At 34.5% G+C, this 14142-nt stretch overlaps 1 protein-coding gene across 5 annotated transcripts in view; it reads right to left on the minus strand.

Annotated features, from left to right (window-relative positions):
- LOC135127208 (1-phosphatidylinositol 4,5-bisphosphate phosphodiesterase epsilon-1-like) overlaps window positions 1–14142 on the minus strand; it is a 243887-nt gene that overhangs the window by 105906 nt on the left and 123839 nt on the right. The window lies entirely within an intron of this gene.

A 14142-nucleotide genomic window follows, 5' to 3' on the forward strand; every position in this document is an offset into this window, starting at 1 on the left:
CCAAATTCTATTTTCCTTAGATAATATAAACCGTGACAATTTTTGCGCACCATTAATCACCATTACGACTGCGGATTTATGCCAAACTTCCCAATTTATGTACCCCAGCCACATTTCCCGCGACTTTTAATACCTATACGTCCGAAGCAAATTCTTCTTGTTTTATGACTGTGGCAACATTTGTAATAATTTATGATTAGCCAGATCACGTCCTAAAGCTCAGCTGCCTTGTCTCCTACAAGCCTTGAATAAAACACCGAAAAACGCACGCGTGATATTTTTTTCACGTATCGATGCACACTGAAAATACAGGGTCGCTAAAATGTACAGAAACGGCTAAATATATTGAGAAATAATTGTAGAAATCAAATGAAATTAGGTACAGGGATACAAATTAAGCAAAAAACTTAGTTTTTTTGCTTAATTTGTTTTCATGTTGTTTTTTTAAATGGCACTACCATATAAATAATGCATTTTTGAATAGAGCTTTTTTTCCTGAACTCACTGATATAGCACAATCGTACTTTCTTTCTGACTGGAAAGTCAAACTAAATTATTAAACAATAATTAAATAAATTAACAACTATTAATTTTATAATATTAAACAACAAATAAATTAACCAATAACAACCGAAACCAAAATTAAACTTCTGTTTTCTACAAAAGAAAACGCGTAAAAAAATGCTAAAAAAAGCCTCAAAGGAATAGTTTTTAGGAAAAAGTTCGAAGGAAAGAATTTCAAAGAAAGAGCGTCAAAGAAAAAGCGCCAAAAAAGAGTGTAAAAAAAACAGTGACAAAGAAAAGCCGTTGGAAATGTGAGAAATGTGTCAAAAAGAAAAAGCGTTAAAGAAAAGCACCATAAAAAACGACAGAAAGAGTACCAACATAAGAACACCAAAGAAAGGGCGTAAAAAAGAGTTTCAAAAAAGAATGTCAAAAAAACCGTGGAAAAAAAGACAAAAAAAAGAGGTTTTAGAAACAAGCTAAAGAGCGTGGATCAAAGAAGGAGTGTCAAAATAACAATTTTAGTAGCCATAAAGATCATCAAAAAAATCGTACAACAAGAAGTTCCAAAGAAAGATAGTCGAAGAAAAATATTCCGAAAAAAATGGAACGGAACTAAAAAAAAATGCCAAAATAACAACATAAAAAAGTGTGAGAAAAATGGCTGAAAAGTAGAAGCAACATGTTTTTACACGTCGATTCTGACTTGTTTGTAAGCCTTCAAGTCTGCAATTTCTAAACAAAACGAAAAGACAGCCAAACAAGAAGATCGTCAAAGAAAGAGCCCCAAAGAGAGAGCGTAAATAATACCAAAAAAGAACAGGAAAGAAAAAGCTTTTATGAAAAAGTTCCAAAGAATGAATGCCAAAAAGAAAAACGCCATTGAAAAAACGCCAAAGGACTATGAAAACAAATATCGTCAAAAAGGAGCGTCTAAGGAAACAGCGCCAAAAACAGAGGCGTAAAGAAAGGGTGTGAAAGAAAGACCTTCAAAAGAGCAGCAAAGAAAAAGAACGCATAAAAATAGTACAAAACAAGAGAAAAAAAAGTTTAAAAAAAGCATCACAGAGTGAGCTTCGTACAAAGAGCGCCAAACAAGAAGCATAAAAGAATGCCAAAAAACACGTCAAAGGAATGGTTTTTAAGAAAAAGTTAGAAGGAAAGAATTCCAAAGAAAAAGCGTCAAAGAAAGAGTGCCAAAAAAGGAGTGTCTGAAAAAACAGTGACAAAGGAAGACCATAAAAAAAGCAATAGAGTCGAAAAAAATACTTCCAGAGAAAGAGCACCAAAATAAGAACTCCAAAGAGAGCGCTTTTAGGAACAAGCTTCAAAGAAAGAATTTTCCAAAGAGTCTCAAAGAATGTCGAAAAAAAGAGAGGCAAAAAAAAGCTTCAAAAAATAGCGTAAAAGAAAAGCGTCAAAGAAAAGCTCCAAACAAAGAGCGCCAAGAGTAAAAGAACGCTAAAGAACGAGGATCAAAAAAAATAACGTCAAATAAAGAGCGATAAAGAAAAAGCGTGAAGACAACAGCTTCAAAGAGCTGCAAAAAGAGTGTCAAAATAAGAACGCCAAAGACAGAGCGTCAAAGTAATAATAATATTTAATAGCCATAATTACAAAGAAAAGACCTTCAAAAAAGAACGTCAAAAAAATCGTACAAAAAAAAGGTTAACTGTACAGTTTTCAAGGAGAGTAAAGATGGAAAAAAGACCATAACAAATATCGTCAAAAAAAGAGCGTCTAAAGAAACAGCGGCAAAGACAGAAAGGATAAGAAAAACTATGAAAAAAAGAGCTTGAAAAAAGCAGCAAAGAAACAGAATGCCAAAAAAAGGAGCACAAAACAATGGTCATAAAAGAGAGAGCTTAAAGGAAAAAGCGTCACAAAATTAGCTTCGTACAAAAAAGAATGCCAAAAAAAGCGTCAAAGGAATAGTTTTTAGGAAAAAATTCGAATAAAGGATCCTAAAGAAAAATCGTCAAACAAAGAGCGCCAAAATAGGAGTATAAAAAGAGCGACAAAGAAAGATCGTCAGGAAGAATTTGAGAAAAAAGACAGCAAAAAGGAGTAAAAAGAGCTATAAAGAACGAGTGTCAAAGGAAAAATTTTTATAAAAGTTCATAACAAAAGAGAAAGCCTTACAGAAAAGCATCATATAAAAGGACCAAAGAAAAGGACGGAAAATAAAGGGCGACAAAGAAACAGAGAAAGGCAGAAAGCTTCAAAAATGCTGCATAGAATGAATACCAAAGTAAGAACGCCAAACCAAGAGCGTCAAAAGAGTTTCAAAACGGAACGTCAAAAAAAATCGTGAAAAAAATGAACAAAGAAAGCTTTTCGGAAAAAGCTCGGACGAAAGAATTTTCCAAAGAAAGAGTCCCAAAGAAGGAGTGTCAAAAAAAGAGAGACAAAAAGAGCTCAAAAAAATTGCGGGAAAGAAAAGAAGAGAAGGAAAAAACAGTATCAAGGAAAGAGCTGCAAAAAGAGTGTCAAAGTAAAAACGCCAAAGAAATCGTACAAAAAAAAATCCAAAGAAAAATAGTCGAAGAAAAATATTTAGAAAAAGATGATCGATGAAAGAAAATTATGAAACGGAAATAAAAAGAAGAAGAACATAAAAAAATATGAGAAAAATGGCTGAAAAGTAGAAGCAAAATGCTTTTAGACGCCGATTCTGAGTTGTCTGTAGACCTTCCAGTCTTCAATCTCTAAACAATAAAAAAAAGACAAAACAGAAGATCGTCAAAATAGAGTATAAAACAAGGCGCCTAAATGAAGAAGCATCCCAAAGGGAACGTCAAAGAAAGACCCCCAAAGAAAGAATGTAAACTAATACCAAAAGAAAACATGAAAGAACTTTTATAAAAAAGCTCCAAAGAATGAATGAATGCCAAAAAAAAACGTTACGGAAAAAAATAGCGTCAAAGAAAACTTCATAGAAAGAGCGCCAAAACGTCAAAGAATGAGCGTCAAAGAAGAAATGTCAAAAGAAAGAGCCCCAAAAGACACCGTAAAATAATGCTAAAAGAAAGAGACAGAGAGAACTTTTATAAAAAAGCTCCAAAGAAAGATTGTCAAGGAACAGACGTCAAAGAAAGAGCACCAAAAAAGAAATATAAAAAAGAGCGGCAGAAGAAGCTTCAAAAATAGCGAGAAAGAAGAAAAAACAGGCTTTATGAAAAATCTAAAAACGAGCTTTTAAATAAATAAATAAATGTATTTATTATCCAACAGATCTAATAGGATAAATGCATTGTAATTATAACTAAAACATGCCTACTAGAATTTAAAAGAAATTCAAGTTTTCGTCTAAAAGCTCGTTTTTAAGAATGTCAAAAAAGAGCTCTAATTAAACAGCCGCAAAAAAAAGAATACTAAAGAAAGATGGTTAAAGAAAAAGCGTCGGAAAAAGATGGTCAAAGACAGAACGTCACGAAACGGACGTCAAAAAAAAATGTCAAAAGAAAAAGATGAAAAATATGAGAGGTGGTTGAAGCAACTGAAAGGAGAAACCACATTTCGTTCACAATTCCAGATCTAATTTTTATAAACCTTTAAAACATATGTATAATGTTATATATATTCATTCTATATTACGTTATCAATTTTCGAAAAAAAAAATTACAATAATTTTAATCTATAACCAAAAAAAAAAGCGCAAAACACAGAGCTTAAAAAAGAACGCCAAAGAGAAAGCGAAAAAAAAAGCCACAAAAAAGCGTTAAAGATCGTGTGAGTTTGACAGATCCTTCTCTAAGTATAAAAATGTCCTAATAGGCAAAAAGTTTTTTTGAGAAAAATTTAGAGAAATATCTAATTTATTATACATATTTTAATAAAGATTAGGATCGCTGATTATGTAAAATAATAAAATAATTGTAGATTTCAAAGTAAACCAGACGGGTAAAATTTATATTTCTGAAAACTTGCCTAAAGCGCCTATTTTTCCATTTTCCGGGCCTAAATCCCCCGTTTTATCAGCTATTTTGGTTTTGTTTTTGCCTAACATCTGAAAAAATCTAAATTTTAATGACAGCAGTCAGAAACTTGATAATATGATTTCTAGATAACACTAATAAATGTGGCAAATCACGCTCAAGTGAACGTCAGTTTCATGCACTGACAGATAAACTCTTTTGTCAATGAATCACTTTATCCAACGTAAGAAAAAATTCCATTCTTCACTTTTGTCTAAAAACATCCTCCACGTTTTATACGTAGCCAAAATAAAATTTGTTTTTGTGCAGCTTTTCACCCGAGAACACTTTTAATTTTGATCGAACCTCTACCCATTTGCAGGACACGTTTCCTGCATTTCCTTCCTGAAAACTTGCACCCCGATGACGTTTCGATTTCAGGTCTCAGGCGGAATTTGCATAACGGGCACGTTGCAGGACACTTGGACGCCGCAGGAAGAAGAGGGAGGGCGCCTGCTGGCATTCACACCTGCTACAGCTCCGAATTGCTACGACGTTTCATATAAATCGGGCCAGCCTCCTGACGTTTTTGAATTATTCCGAGCCTCCGAAATGCGAAGTGTCGACCTTCTTCCTCTTTGATTTGTATCCGGGACGCAGATAGGGGTTATTTATTAAGAAGCGGGAATATGGGATACAGAAGATAAAGCAAATGACCTCGATCGATGCACGTAGGTGCTGAAAGGGTGAAGTTGGCCTAGGGCGGGTTCGCTTTTTTAGTATTCGAGTGGTTGACGAGAAAGCTGACACGAAGAGCGATACTGCAGAAATTGATGAAGGCTTTGGTGGATTCGGGAGATATTTTTTTATTTTTCAAACTTGGGTTTTATTGTAAAGGTTTAGAATTTTTCAGTAATAGAGTTACAAAGTCAACATGTTTTGAGTAAGTATTTAAATTTTTTTTGAAATGCGTGCTTTAAGAATGTATGTATAAATAGTTTTGTAAATTGTTTATACAGGATGTTTAAAAACATAATGAATCACTACATTTTACTGACTAAATCAAAAATAGTTTATCCAATTTTATCACATTTCTAGGAATACACTATTATTTTCACCTAATACACCACTAAGAAGTTGATTAAACATATTTTTTAATGCAGGTATTCATTGTTTTCATTTGCGTCCGAAAAAACTTAATAAATGAATTTTCCGTTCCAGGAAAAATTGTTTGTAGCCTATTCGATTTTTTGTGGCTTCAATTTCCAACATAAAATAATTACACGTAAAAGGTTTTCCATAATTTCCTTTTTCGGAAAAACTGTGTTTAAAGGTCAAGCACTACATGTATTAATTTTTTTCCTGAAAATGAAATGTACTTCTCATATCCGTAATTATATTTTTTGTAACTGTTTCATAAAATTTTATATTTATTCGTCTTTATGGGTAAAAAAATTAAGAGCTACAGGTTCAGCTTGGTAGAGATTTTGAAATACACTGCAGACCAAATATAAACAAGTGTGTTTTCGTAACATAATGCGTTCGAATCATAGACAGAAGTGAAGTATGGGTGATTAAAGTATGATACGGTAATGAATTCAGGAAAACAAGCTTTACCACAATTCTAACAAATACATAGCGTGATTAAAAAAAATTGTTGAACTGTACTTAGAGGGTGGAAAATATTTGCTGATTTAGATACTGTTTCTATAAAAAGCGGCAGTAATATTTTAACTGCATTCATTTAATGTCTCCTACATAATACCAAATACCCATCGAATCAAGTGTATTAGTTTATATAGAACAATAACTTTATATTAACAGATATGAGAAAAAATTACTCTCCCTATTTCGTAGAAACTTTTATCTGTTCAATGACTGAGGTTCGCACCGCCTGAAATGAGTTCTTTTCCCTATAAACATTGAATAACTCTCTTCAGAATGGGTTAATCTCGACTAAGATTTCAATACTCAAATACCAAGATTTTAAAGTAATCGGTTTGTTACTTCCGAAAATCACAAAATCGTTAAACGTGTTACGCAATTGTAAAAAACCGACTTTATCGATCTGTCTTTACTTTTTTGTTTCAAATAATATTTCTATAAATAATAAATTAATAATGAACCCCCGAAACAAAGATAGACAAAATCGATACAATTCCTGGTGTCTAAAGGGCGCATTCGCCCCGAATTTTCTCTTTTTTGTTATTCACCTGCTATTTTCGGCCGGTTCATTGCGCCGCCCGTGCGAATTGTAAAATTTATTACCGAGAAATAAATCCCCCGCTGTACGCTGCTCAAGTCCTAGCATTAAATTTTTCGTATTAGATTCGCTTAATGAATAAATGGCAGCCAGTAGTGGAAAAATGCGCCTCGAAACAATTCACCCCGAATTCCTGCAAGAAAATTTCACATTTGTTTAAATTTTCGTTCTGTTTCGCCGCAAATGGTTGTTATTTATTTCCGCACCTTCACGATCGCGAGATAAATCGACGGAGGGCGAGCGAAGAAATTTTTCTTATTATTGTATCTACATTTTTTCTTTGTGGAATTGAAAAGGGAATCTTTACGCGGCGCGCATTAGAAGTGTTAAGTTTCTCACGAGCAGGCCGTTTGCAGTAAAGCCGGCAAAGAGATGCAGAAGAAATTCATTTATTTCTTTGATGCTTTCTATCGTTTATGGATGAAAGGGTAGCTCTCTTAAATGCCGGAATGTGCTTTTTTACCGGGTTTTTTGTTAGGCGCAGTTTTATTGTGCCGAGCTTGAGCTGACTCTGAAAGCGAGAGTGCAAAAAATGTAATTTTAGTTAACCATTCTCTTTGGCGAGGGCGAAGAGAATTTCCAATTTATCAAAACACATCAATACTGCGAATTGCTGGAAAATTGTTGGTATAATTTTTACAGCATGTCGCTGAAAAAATTAAAGCACGCCGAGCTTTTTTCGAAGCTTTTGGGTTTAGGTTCCATGAGTTTTCTGCGAAAATTTATTCTGGAAAACATGCAAATCACAGTGAGTTTTTGTGCTATATGATAATTTTTTTGACTACATGAAAATTTTAGTAAAGTCCATTCTAAAGGTCCGAGAGGCGCTGTTCCCAATTGAAGACGTACTGCAAATGTCTATAAAGATCTCTATTTCGTACTGAACGGAAATAAGTTTCGCTTATTTCCAAACTTAAACTGCTGAAAAAGAGAACACATTTTTATGAACTTCAAATGTGTTGTCGTGGGCATAATCTTGCGTTTCTTTATCATTATTAAAGAAAAAAAAAAAAAAAAAAAGAAATTTATACATGCACATATGTCATTGCTAGACTAGACATAATTTTCTCAGTTTTTATTCATTTCGGTTGTTTATTACTTTTTATAAAAAATTTCAGAATTTCGTTTCCTTGTTTGTTATTGATCTCGGTTTATTAGCATTTTAGGGTTGGCAACGTATACCTGCGTCGGATGAAGACAAAAACACAAACATACCGTTTCTACTATACTGTATGTATTATCGCATGCAAAAGTATTGTCGGTACCCAGCAGCGAAAGGTATTAGGCTTCTCCGCCTCCTCTTTGAGTGTCTTCATAGTCCCATAAACACTTGGATATATGGAATAAAGCCGACAAGGACTAAAATTTTCTGGTTTGAAAATTGCTTATTCTTTCAACAATTAAATAGTTAAAATATCCAATGGTGATTTTGAGGTTAGAATTATAATCTAGCTGCGTCACCAGAGCTGACAGATTTACCGATTTAAGCTCCAAATTAAAAAAAAAGTTATTACTAGCGCTTTATTTTTGTATAATTTTTTTTCTTCTTTCGATATCTTCTACTACTTTTGAAAGAACAAGAATACTTTATTTCTATTTTTTTCTTAACTAAAGTTCGTGTTGTTCAAAGAAAACTATTATTGCATTAAGTAAAAAACAAAGCCAGAGATTAAGCCCCACCCACCCGCCCCGATTTCAATTGTGATAAATGTTTTATTCGTTGTTAGACCAAGGGGCAGAGCATAATGGCAAAATTCATATTTACCTAAAAAAAATTACCTTTTGAAACATATTTTGAGTTTTTTCTTGCGAAAAGAAGACTACATATACTTATTCAAAAAAAGAAGCAAAATATAAGCTCCACCCGTACCCGCCCCCATTTCAATTGTGACTTTTGTCTCATTCGCCATAAGCCCGTGGGCGGAGCTTAATTGCAAAATCCTGATTTTCCTACAAGAAATTATCATTTTAAATATATGTTTTATCGTGTTGTTGTCATAAATGGGAGTGATAGTGCTTAAAACATGTTATCATAATTTCTTGTACAGAAATATGAATTTTGCATTTGAGCTCCGCCCTCGACTTGACAACGATTGCAAAATTCATCACAATTGAGATTGGGGCGGGTGGGTCGGGCTTAATCTTTGCTCTGTTTTTCCTTAATATATGCAGGTTTAGTTAAAAAACAAAGCAAAATATAAACCCCGCCCACCCGCCCCTATTTCATTTGTGATGATTTTTTTTTATTCGTCGTGAGCTCGTGGGCGGAGCTGAACTGCAACACCTTGTTTTTGTGCAAGAAATTATCATTAAGTATCGTGTTGTTGTCATAAGTGGGCGGAGTTACATAGTGGCCTTATACTTAAAATAATGTATTCAGCAACAATATGATAATACTTAATACATGTTTATACATAAATATGAACTTTGTATTTAAGCTCCGCCCTTGGCTTGACAAGGAATGAAAAATTCATCACAACTGAAATTAGGGCGGGTGGGTGGGGTTTAATCTTTGTTCTGTTTTTCCTTAATTTATGCAGGTTTAATTAAGAACCAAAGCAAAATATAAATCCCGCCCACCCGCCCCTATTTCATTTGTGGTGATTTTTTTATTCGCCGTGAGGGTGGGGGCGGAGCTTAATCGCAAAATCCTGATTTTCCTACAAGAAATTATCATTTGCAACATATGTTTAAGTATCCTGTTGCTGTCATAAGTGGGCGGAGTTACACAGTCGCCTTATTCTTAAAATGATGTATTTACTAACAATATGACAATATTTGAAACATGTTTTCGTAATTTCTTATAATATGCTCCGCCCTCGGCTTGACAACGAATAAAAAATTCATCACAACTGAGATTAGGGCGGGTGGGTGGGGCTTAATCTTTGCCCTGTTTTTCCTTAATATATGCAGGTTTAATTAAGAAACAAAGCAAAATATAAACCTCGCCCACCCGCCCCTATTTCATTTGTGGTGATTATTTTTATTCGCCGTGAGCTCAGGGGCGGAGTTTAATAGCAAAATTCTGATTTTCCTACAAGAAATTATCATTTGCAACATATATTTAAGTATCCTGTTGTTGTCATAAGTTGGCGGAGCTACATAGCCGCGTTATTCTTAGAATGATGTTTTTACCAACAATATGATAATGCTTAAAACATGTTTTCTTAATTTCTTCTACAGAATTATGAACTTTGCATTTAAGCTCCGCCCTCGGCTTGACAATGAATGAAAAATTCATCACAACTGAGATTAGGGCGGGTGGGTGGGGTTTAATCTTTTGCTCTGTTTTTCTTTAATATATGCAGGTTTAATTAAGGAAAAAAGCAAAATATAAACCCCACCCACCCGCCCCTATTTCATTTGTGGTGATTTTTTTTATTCGCCGTGAGCCTGGGGGCGGAGCTTAATCGCAAAATCCTGATTTTCCTACAAGAAATTCACATTCGCAACATATGTTTAAGTATCCTGTTGTTGTCATAAGTGGGCGGAGTTACATACTCGCGTTATTCTTAGAATGATGTTTTTACCAACTATATGATAATACTTAAAACATGTTTTCATAATTTCTTTTAGACAATTATGAACTTTGCATTTAAGCACTGCCCTCGGCTTGACAACGAATGAAAAATTCATCACAATTGAGATTAGGGCCGGTGGGTGGGGCTTAATCCTTGCTCTGTTTTTCCTTAATATATGAAGGTTTAATTAAGAAACAAAGCAAAATATAAACCCCGCCCACCCGCCCCTATTTCATTTGTGGTGATTTTTTTTATTCGCCCTGAGCTCGTGGGCGGAGCTTAACTGCAAACAAAACCTTGCTTTTGTGCAAGAAATTATCATTTGAACACTATGTTTAAGTATCGTGTTGTTATCATAATTGGGCGGAGTTACATAGTGGCCTTATACTTAAAATAATGTATTTAGCATCAATATGATAATACTTAAAACATGTTTTCTCGTAATTTCTTATACATTAATATGAACTTTGTATTTAAGCTCCGCCCTTGGCTTGACAAGGAATGAAAAATTCATCACAACTGAGATTAGGGCGGGTGGGTGGTGTTTAATCTTTGCCCTGTTTTTCTTTAATATATGCGGGTTTAATTAAGGAACAAAGCAAAATATAAACCCCACCCACCCGCCCCTATTTCATTTGTGGTAATTTTTTTTTATTCGCCGTGAGCCTGGGGGCGGAGCTTAATCGCAAAATCCTGATTTTCTTACAAGAAATTATCATTTGCAACATATATTTAAGTATCCTGTTGTTGTCATAAGTGGGCGGAGTTACATACTCGCGTTATTCTTAGAATGATGTTTTTACCAACAATATGATAATACTTAAAACATGTTTTCATAATTTCTTTTAGACAATTATGAACTTTGCATTTAAGCACTGCCCTCGGCTTGACAACGAATGAAAAATTCATCACAATTGAGATTAGGGCGGGTGGGTGGGGCTTAATCCTTGCTCTGTTTTTCCTTAATATATGCAGGTTTAATTAAGAAACAAAGCACAATATAAACCCCACCCACCCGCCCCTATTTTATTTGTGGTGATTTTTTTTATTTGCCGGTGCCGTGAGCCCGGGGGCGGAGTGTAATTGCAAAGTCCTGATTTTCCTACAAGAAAGTATTCAACATATGTTTAAGTATCGTGTTGTTGTCATAAGTGGGCAGAGTTACATAGTCGCCTTATTCTTAATATGATATACATATTTACTAACGATATGATAATACATAAATCATTTTTTCGTAATTTTTTATACATAAATATGAACTTTGCATTTAAGCTTCGCCCTCGGCTTGACAACGAATAAAAAATTCATCACAACTGAGATTGGGGCGGGTGGGTGGGGCCTAATCTTTGCCCTGTTTTTCCTTTAATATATGCAGGTTTAATTAAGAAACAAAGCAATATATAAACCCCGCCCACCCGCCCCTATTTCATTTGTGGTGATTTTTTTTCGCCGTGAGCCCGTGGGCGGAGTTTAATCGCAAAATCCTGATTTTCCTACAAGAAATTATCATTTGCAACATATGTATAAGTATCGTATTGTTGTTATAAGTAGGAGGAGGAGTACAAGAAATTATCATTAGCAACATATGTATAAGTATCGTGTTGTTGTTATAAGTGGGAGGAGTTACATAGTCACCTTACTGTTAAAATGATATATTTACCAACAATATAATAATACTCGTACTTACAACATATTTTCATAATTTTTTGTACCGAAATGAGTTTGCATTTAAGTTCCGCCCCTCGGCTTGACAAGGAATGGAAAATTCATCACAATTGAGATTAGGGTGGGTGGGTGGGGCTTAATCTTTGCTCTGTTTCTCCTTAATATATGCAGGTTTCTTTCATCAACAGCATACTTAAAAACATATGTCAATTTCTTGTAGCGGAATAGGAAAATTCATCAGATTTTTTTCTTAGTAAGTAGTTTTCACGATAAAGGGGAAAAGATTAAGCTCCACCCACACCGATATCTTTTGTTTTCTTTGAACAACACGATTCACTGGAGAACATGTTTCACATGGTAATTTCTTGTAGAAAAATAAAGATTTTGCTATAAGCTCCGCCCCCCCGGAGATCATCACAAATCAGATGAGAGCAGGTGGGTGGGGCTTATTCTTTGACTTTCTTTCCGTTCTTCTTTCAACAATCAATTATTCAAATTGTAAAAGGATGGTAGTTACACCAGAGTGATTAAAAAAAATTGAATACATTTATTAGAGGTAGATTTTAGATGAGAAGTAGTATTTTTGACACAAGATGAAATCGCTGAATGAAGTATATCAAAATTAATATCTACAACGTTTGTGCCTGTTCTAATGATGAAATATGTTCCCAATAATTTAATTGTTTTTTATTCTGTTTTTCAATTCATTTTCTTCTTCATTGACTACATGTATTACACATTAGTTCTCTTCCACATATCTGGCATAATTTCGCAGTAAATTTGGGCACATTGTACGTATATTGCAAAATTACACAATGTAATTCTTTACCTCCACCAAAAATTCGATAACAAATTTTCAAAGTATTATTAAATAGTTCAAAAATTTAGGTTTTATAGGAATTTTAGATTCAGTTTTCTCGAGTTGTGGATTTTTTAGGCTCATAAATGGTATCCCAACAGAGCTGATAACTCCCGAAACCGCGATGATGTTCCCCACATAATTAAAACAGGACTAAACCAGATCAGACGCGATTCTTAACTGTCAGAAAATACTGCATTTTGCAACCTCAAGGCAACAATCACTAGGTTATTGGCACATGTACGCGAAATAATTATAACCGATTACGTTTCACTAGATGCGGATTTTCCAATTTTAAATTGATCGATGTCAATTATAGCAGACGTGCTAATGCAAAACCCAACATCTTACGAAAAGTCAACAAAATTCTAATTGTAGGCACTTCCGTAAGAAGCATTGTTTTTCCAATTATCAAATTTGGCGTCGAGCTATGAATTCAAAACGCAAAGAATAAATGAACTTGGTTTGTTTATAGCGAGCAGACATTGAAAGAAAGCTTGAAATAAATGTGAACAATAATGTAAACGATTTCGACGACAAATATTGTTTGTGTGGTGTTTGCACTAAATAACAGCAGCTACAAATGGGTCGAAATAGAAAATCCTGCCAAATACCCCTTTGGTGAATCTTCCACGGTTTGTATAAAGTACGAATAATTCCGGCGTGTTGAACTTCCGTCTTTGCTTGTCTGATAAATGTCACTTTTGACATTTATTACTATTGCGGTTGCGGTAACACTGAATTAAACTTCTGACATGAATTGGGTCGGCGACAGTTCAATGGGATTTCAATTTATTTAGATCGCATTCTATATTTTCGTGTGAATTTATTTAACAACATACATCAAACGATCGATTTGCTTGAAGCAACCGACCCTGCGTTAAATCGTCGACACGAAAATAAACCGTGTTTGTTTTAAAATTTCCAATGTTTTCCGATCATTCCTCTCATTATTAATAAACTCCTAATTAGTTTATTTTGATTCGATTAAAGCGGATTACGGCGGTTTCGAAAGGAAACCGAAATATTAATAGTCTCCCAAAGTTCGTTAAGCCAAGTCTCCCGCGTAATTAATTTTGAATTGTCAAGAGCACAATGTAATAAGTAGCTCCTGCGAGATCTCCCTTTCTGTACGAAATGCGATTGTAGCATTGTTGAGAAACACTGGATCGACGCGGGCAAACAGCATCTTTTATGCAGACATGGCTGGTGATCCTGTGCAGAGTGTTTTATGCATACAAAGTGGGGATGTGAGCGTGAATGATGCAGCAGGTTTCTTGTTTTCATCGCACAAATCCCGATATTCCCGATTTTCAATATCGGGCGCCGCTGCAGTACATTATTTTTGATTCGGGGCGAATTTCCAAGGATCAAATCTACATTAGAAGAATCTTTTTACCACCCCCCGCGAAA

Source organism: Zophobas morio, unplaced genomic scaffold (genome assembly GCF_036711695.1).
Source record: "Zophobas morio isolate AGI-343-1 ecotype UQ-CSIRO unplaced genomic scaffold, CSIRO_AGI_Zmor_V1 ptg000011l, whole genome shotgun sequence".
Taxonomy (NCBI): domain Eukaryota; kingdom Metazoa; phylum Arthropoda; class Insecta; order Coleoptera; family Tenebrionidae; genus Zophobas; species Zophobas morio.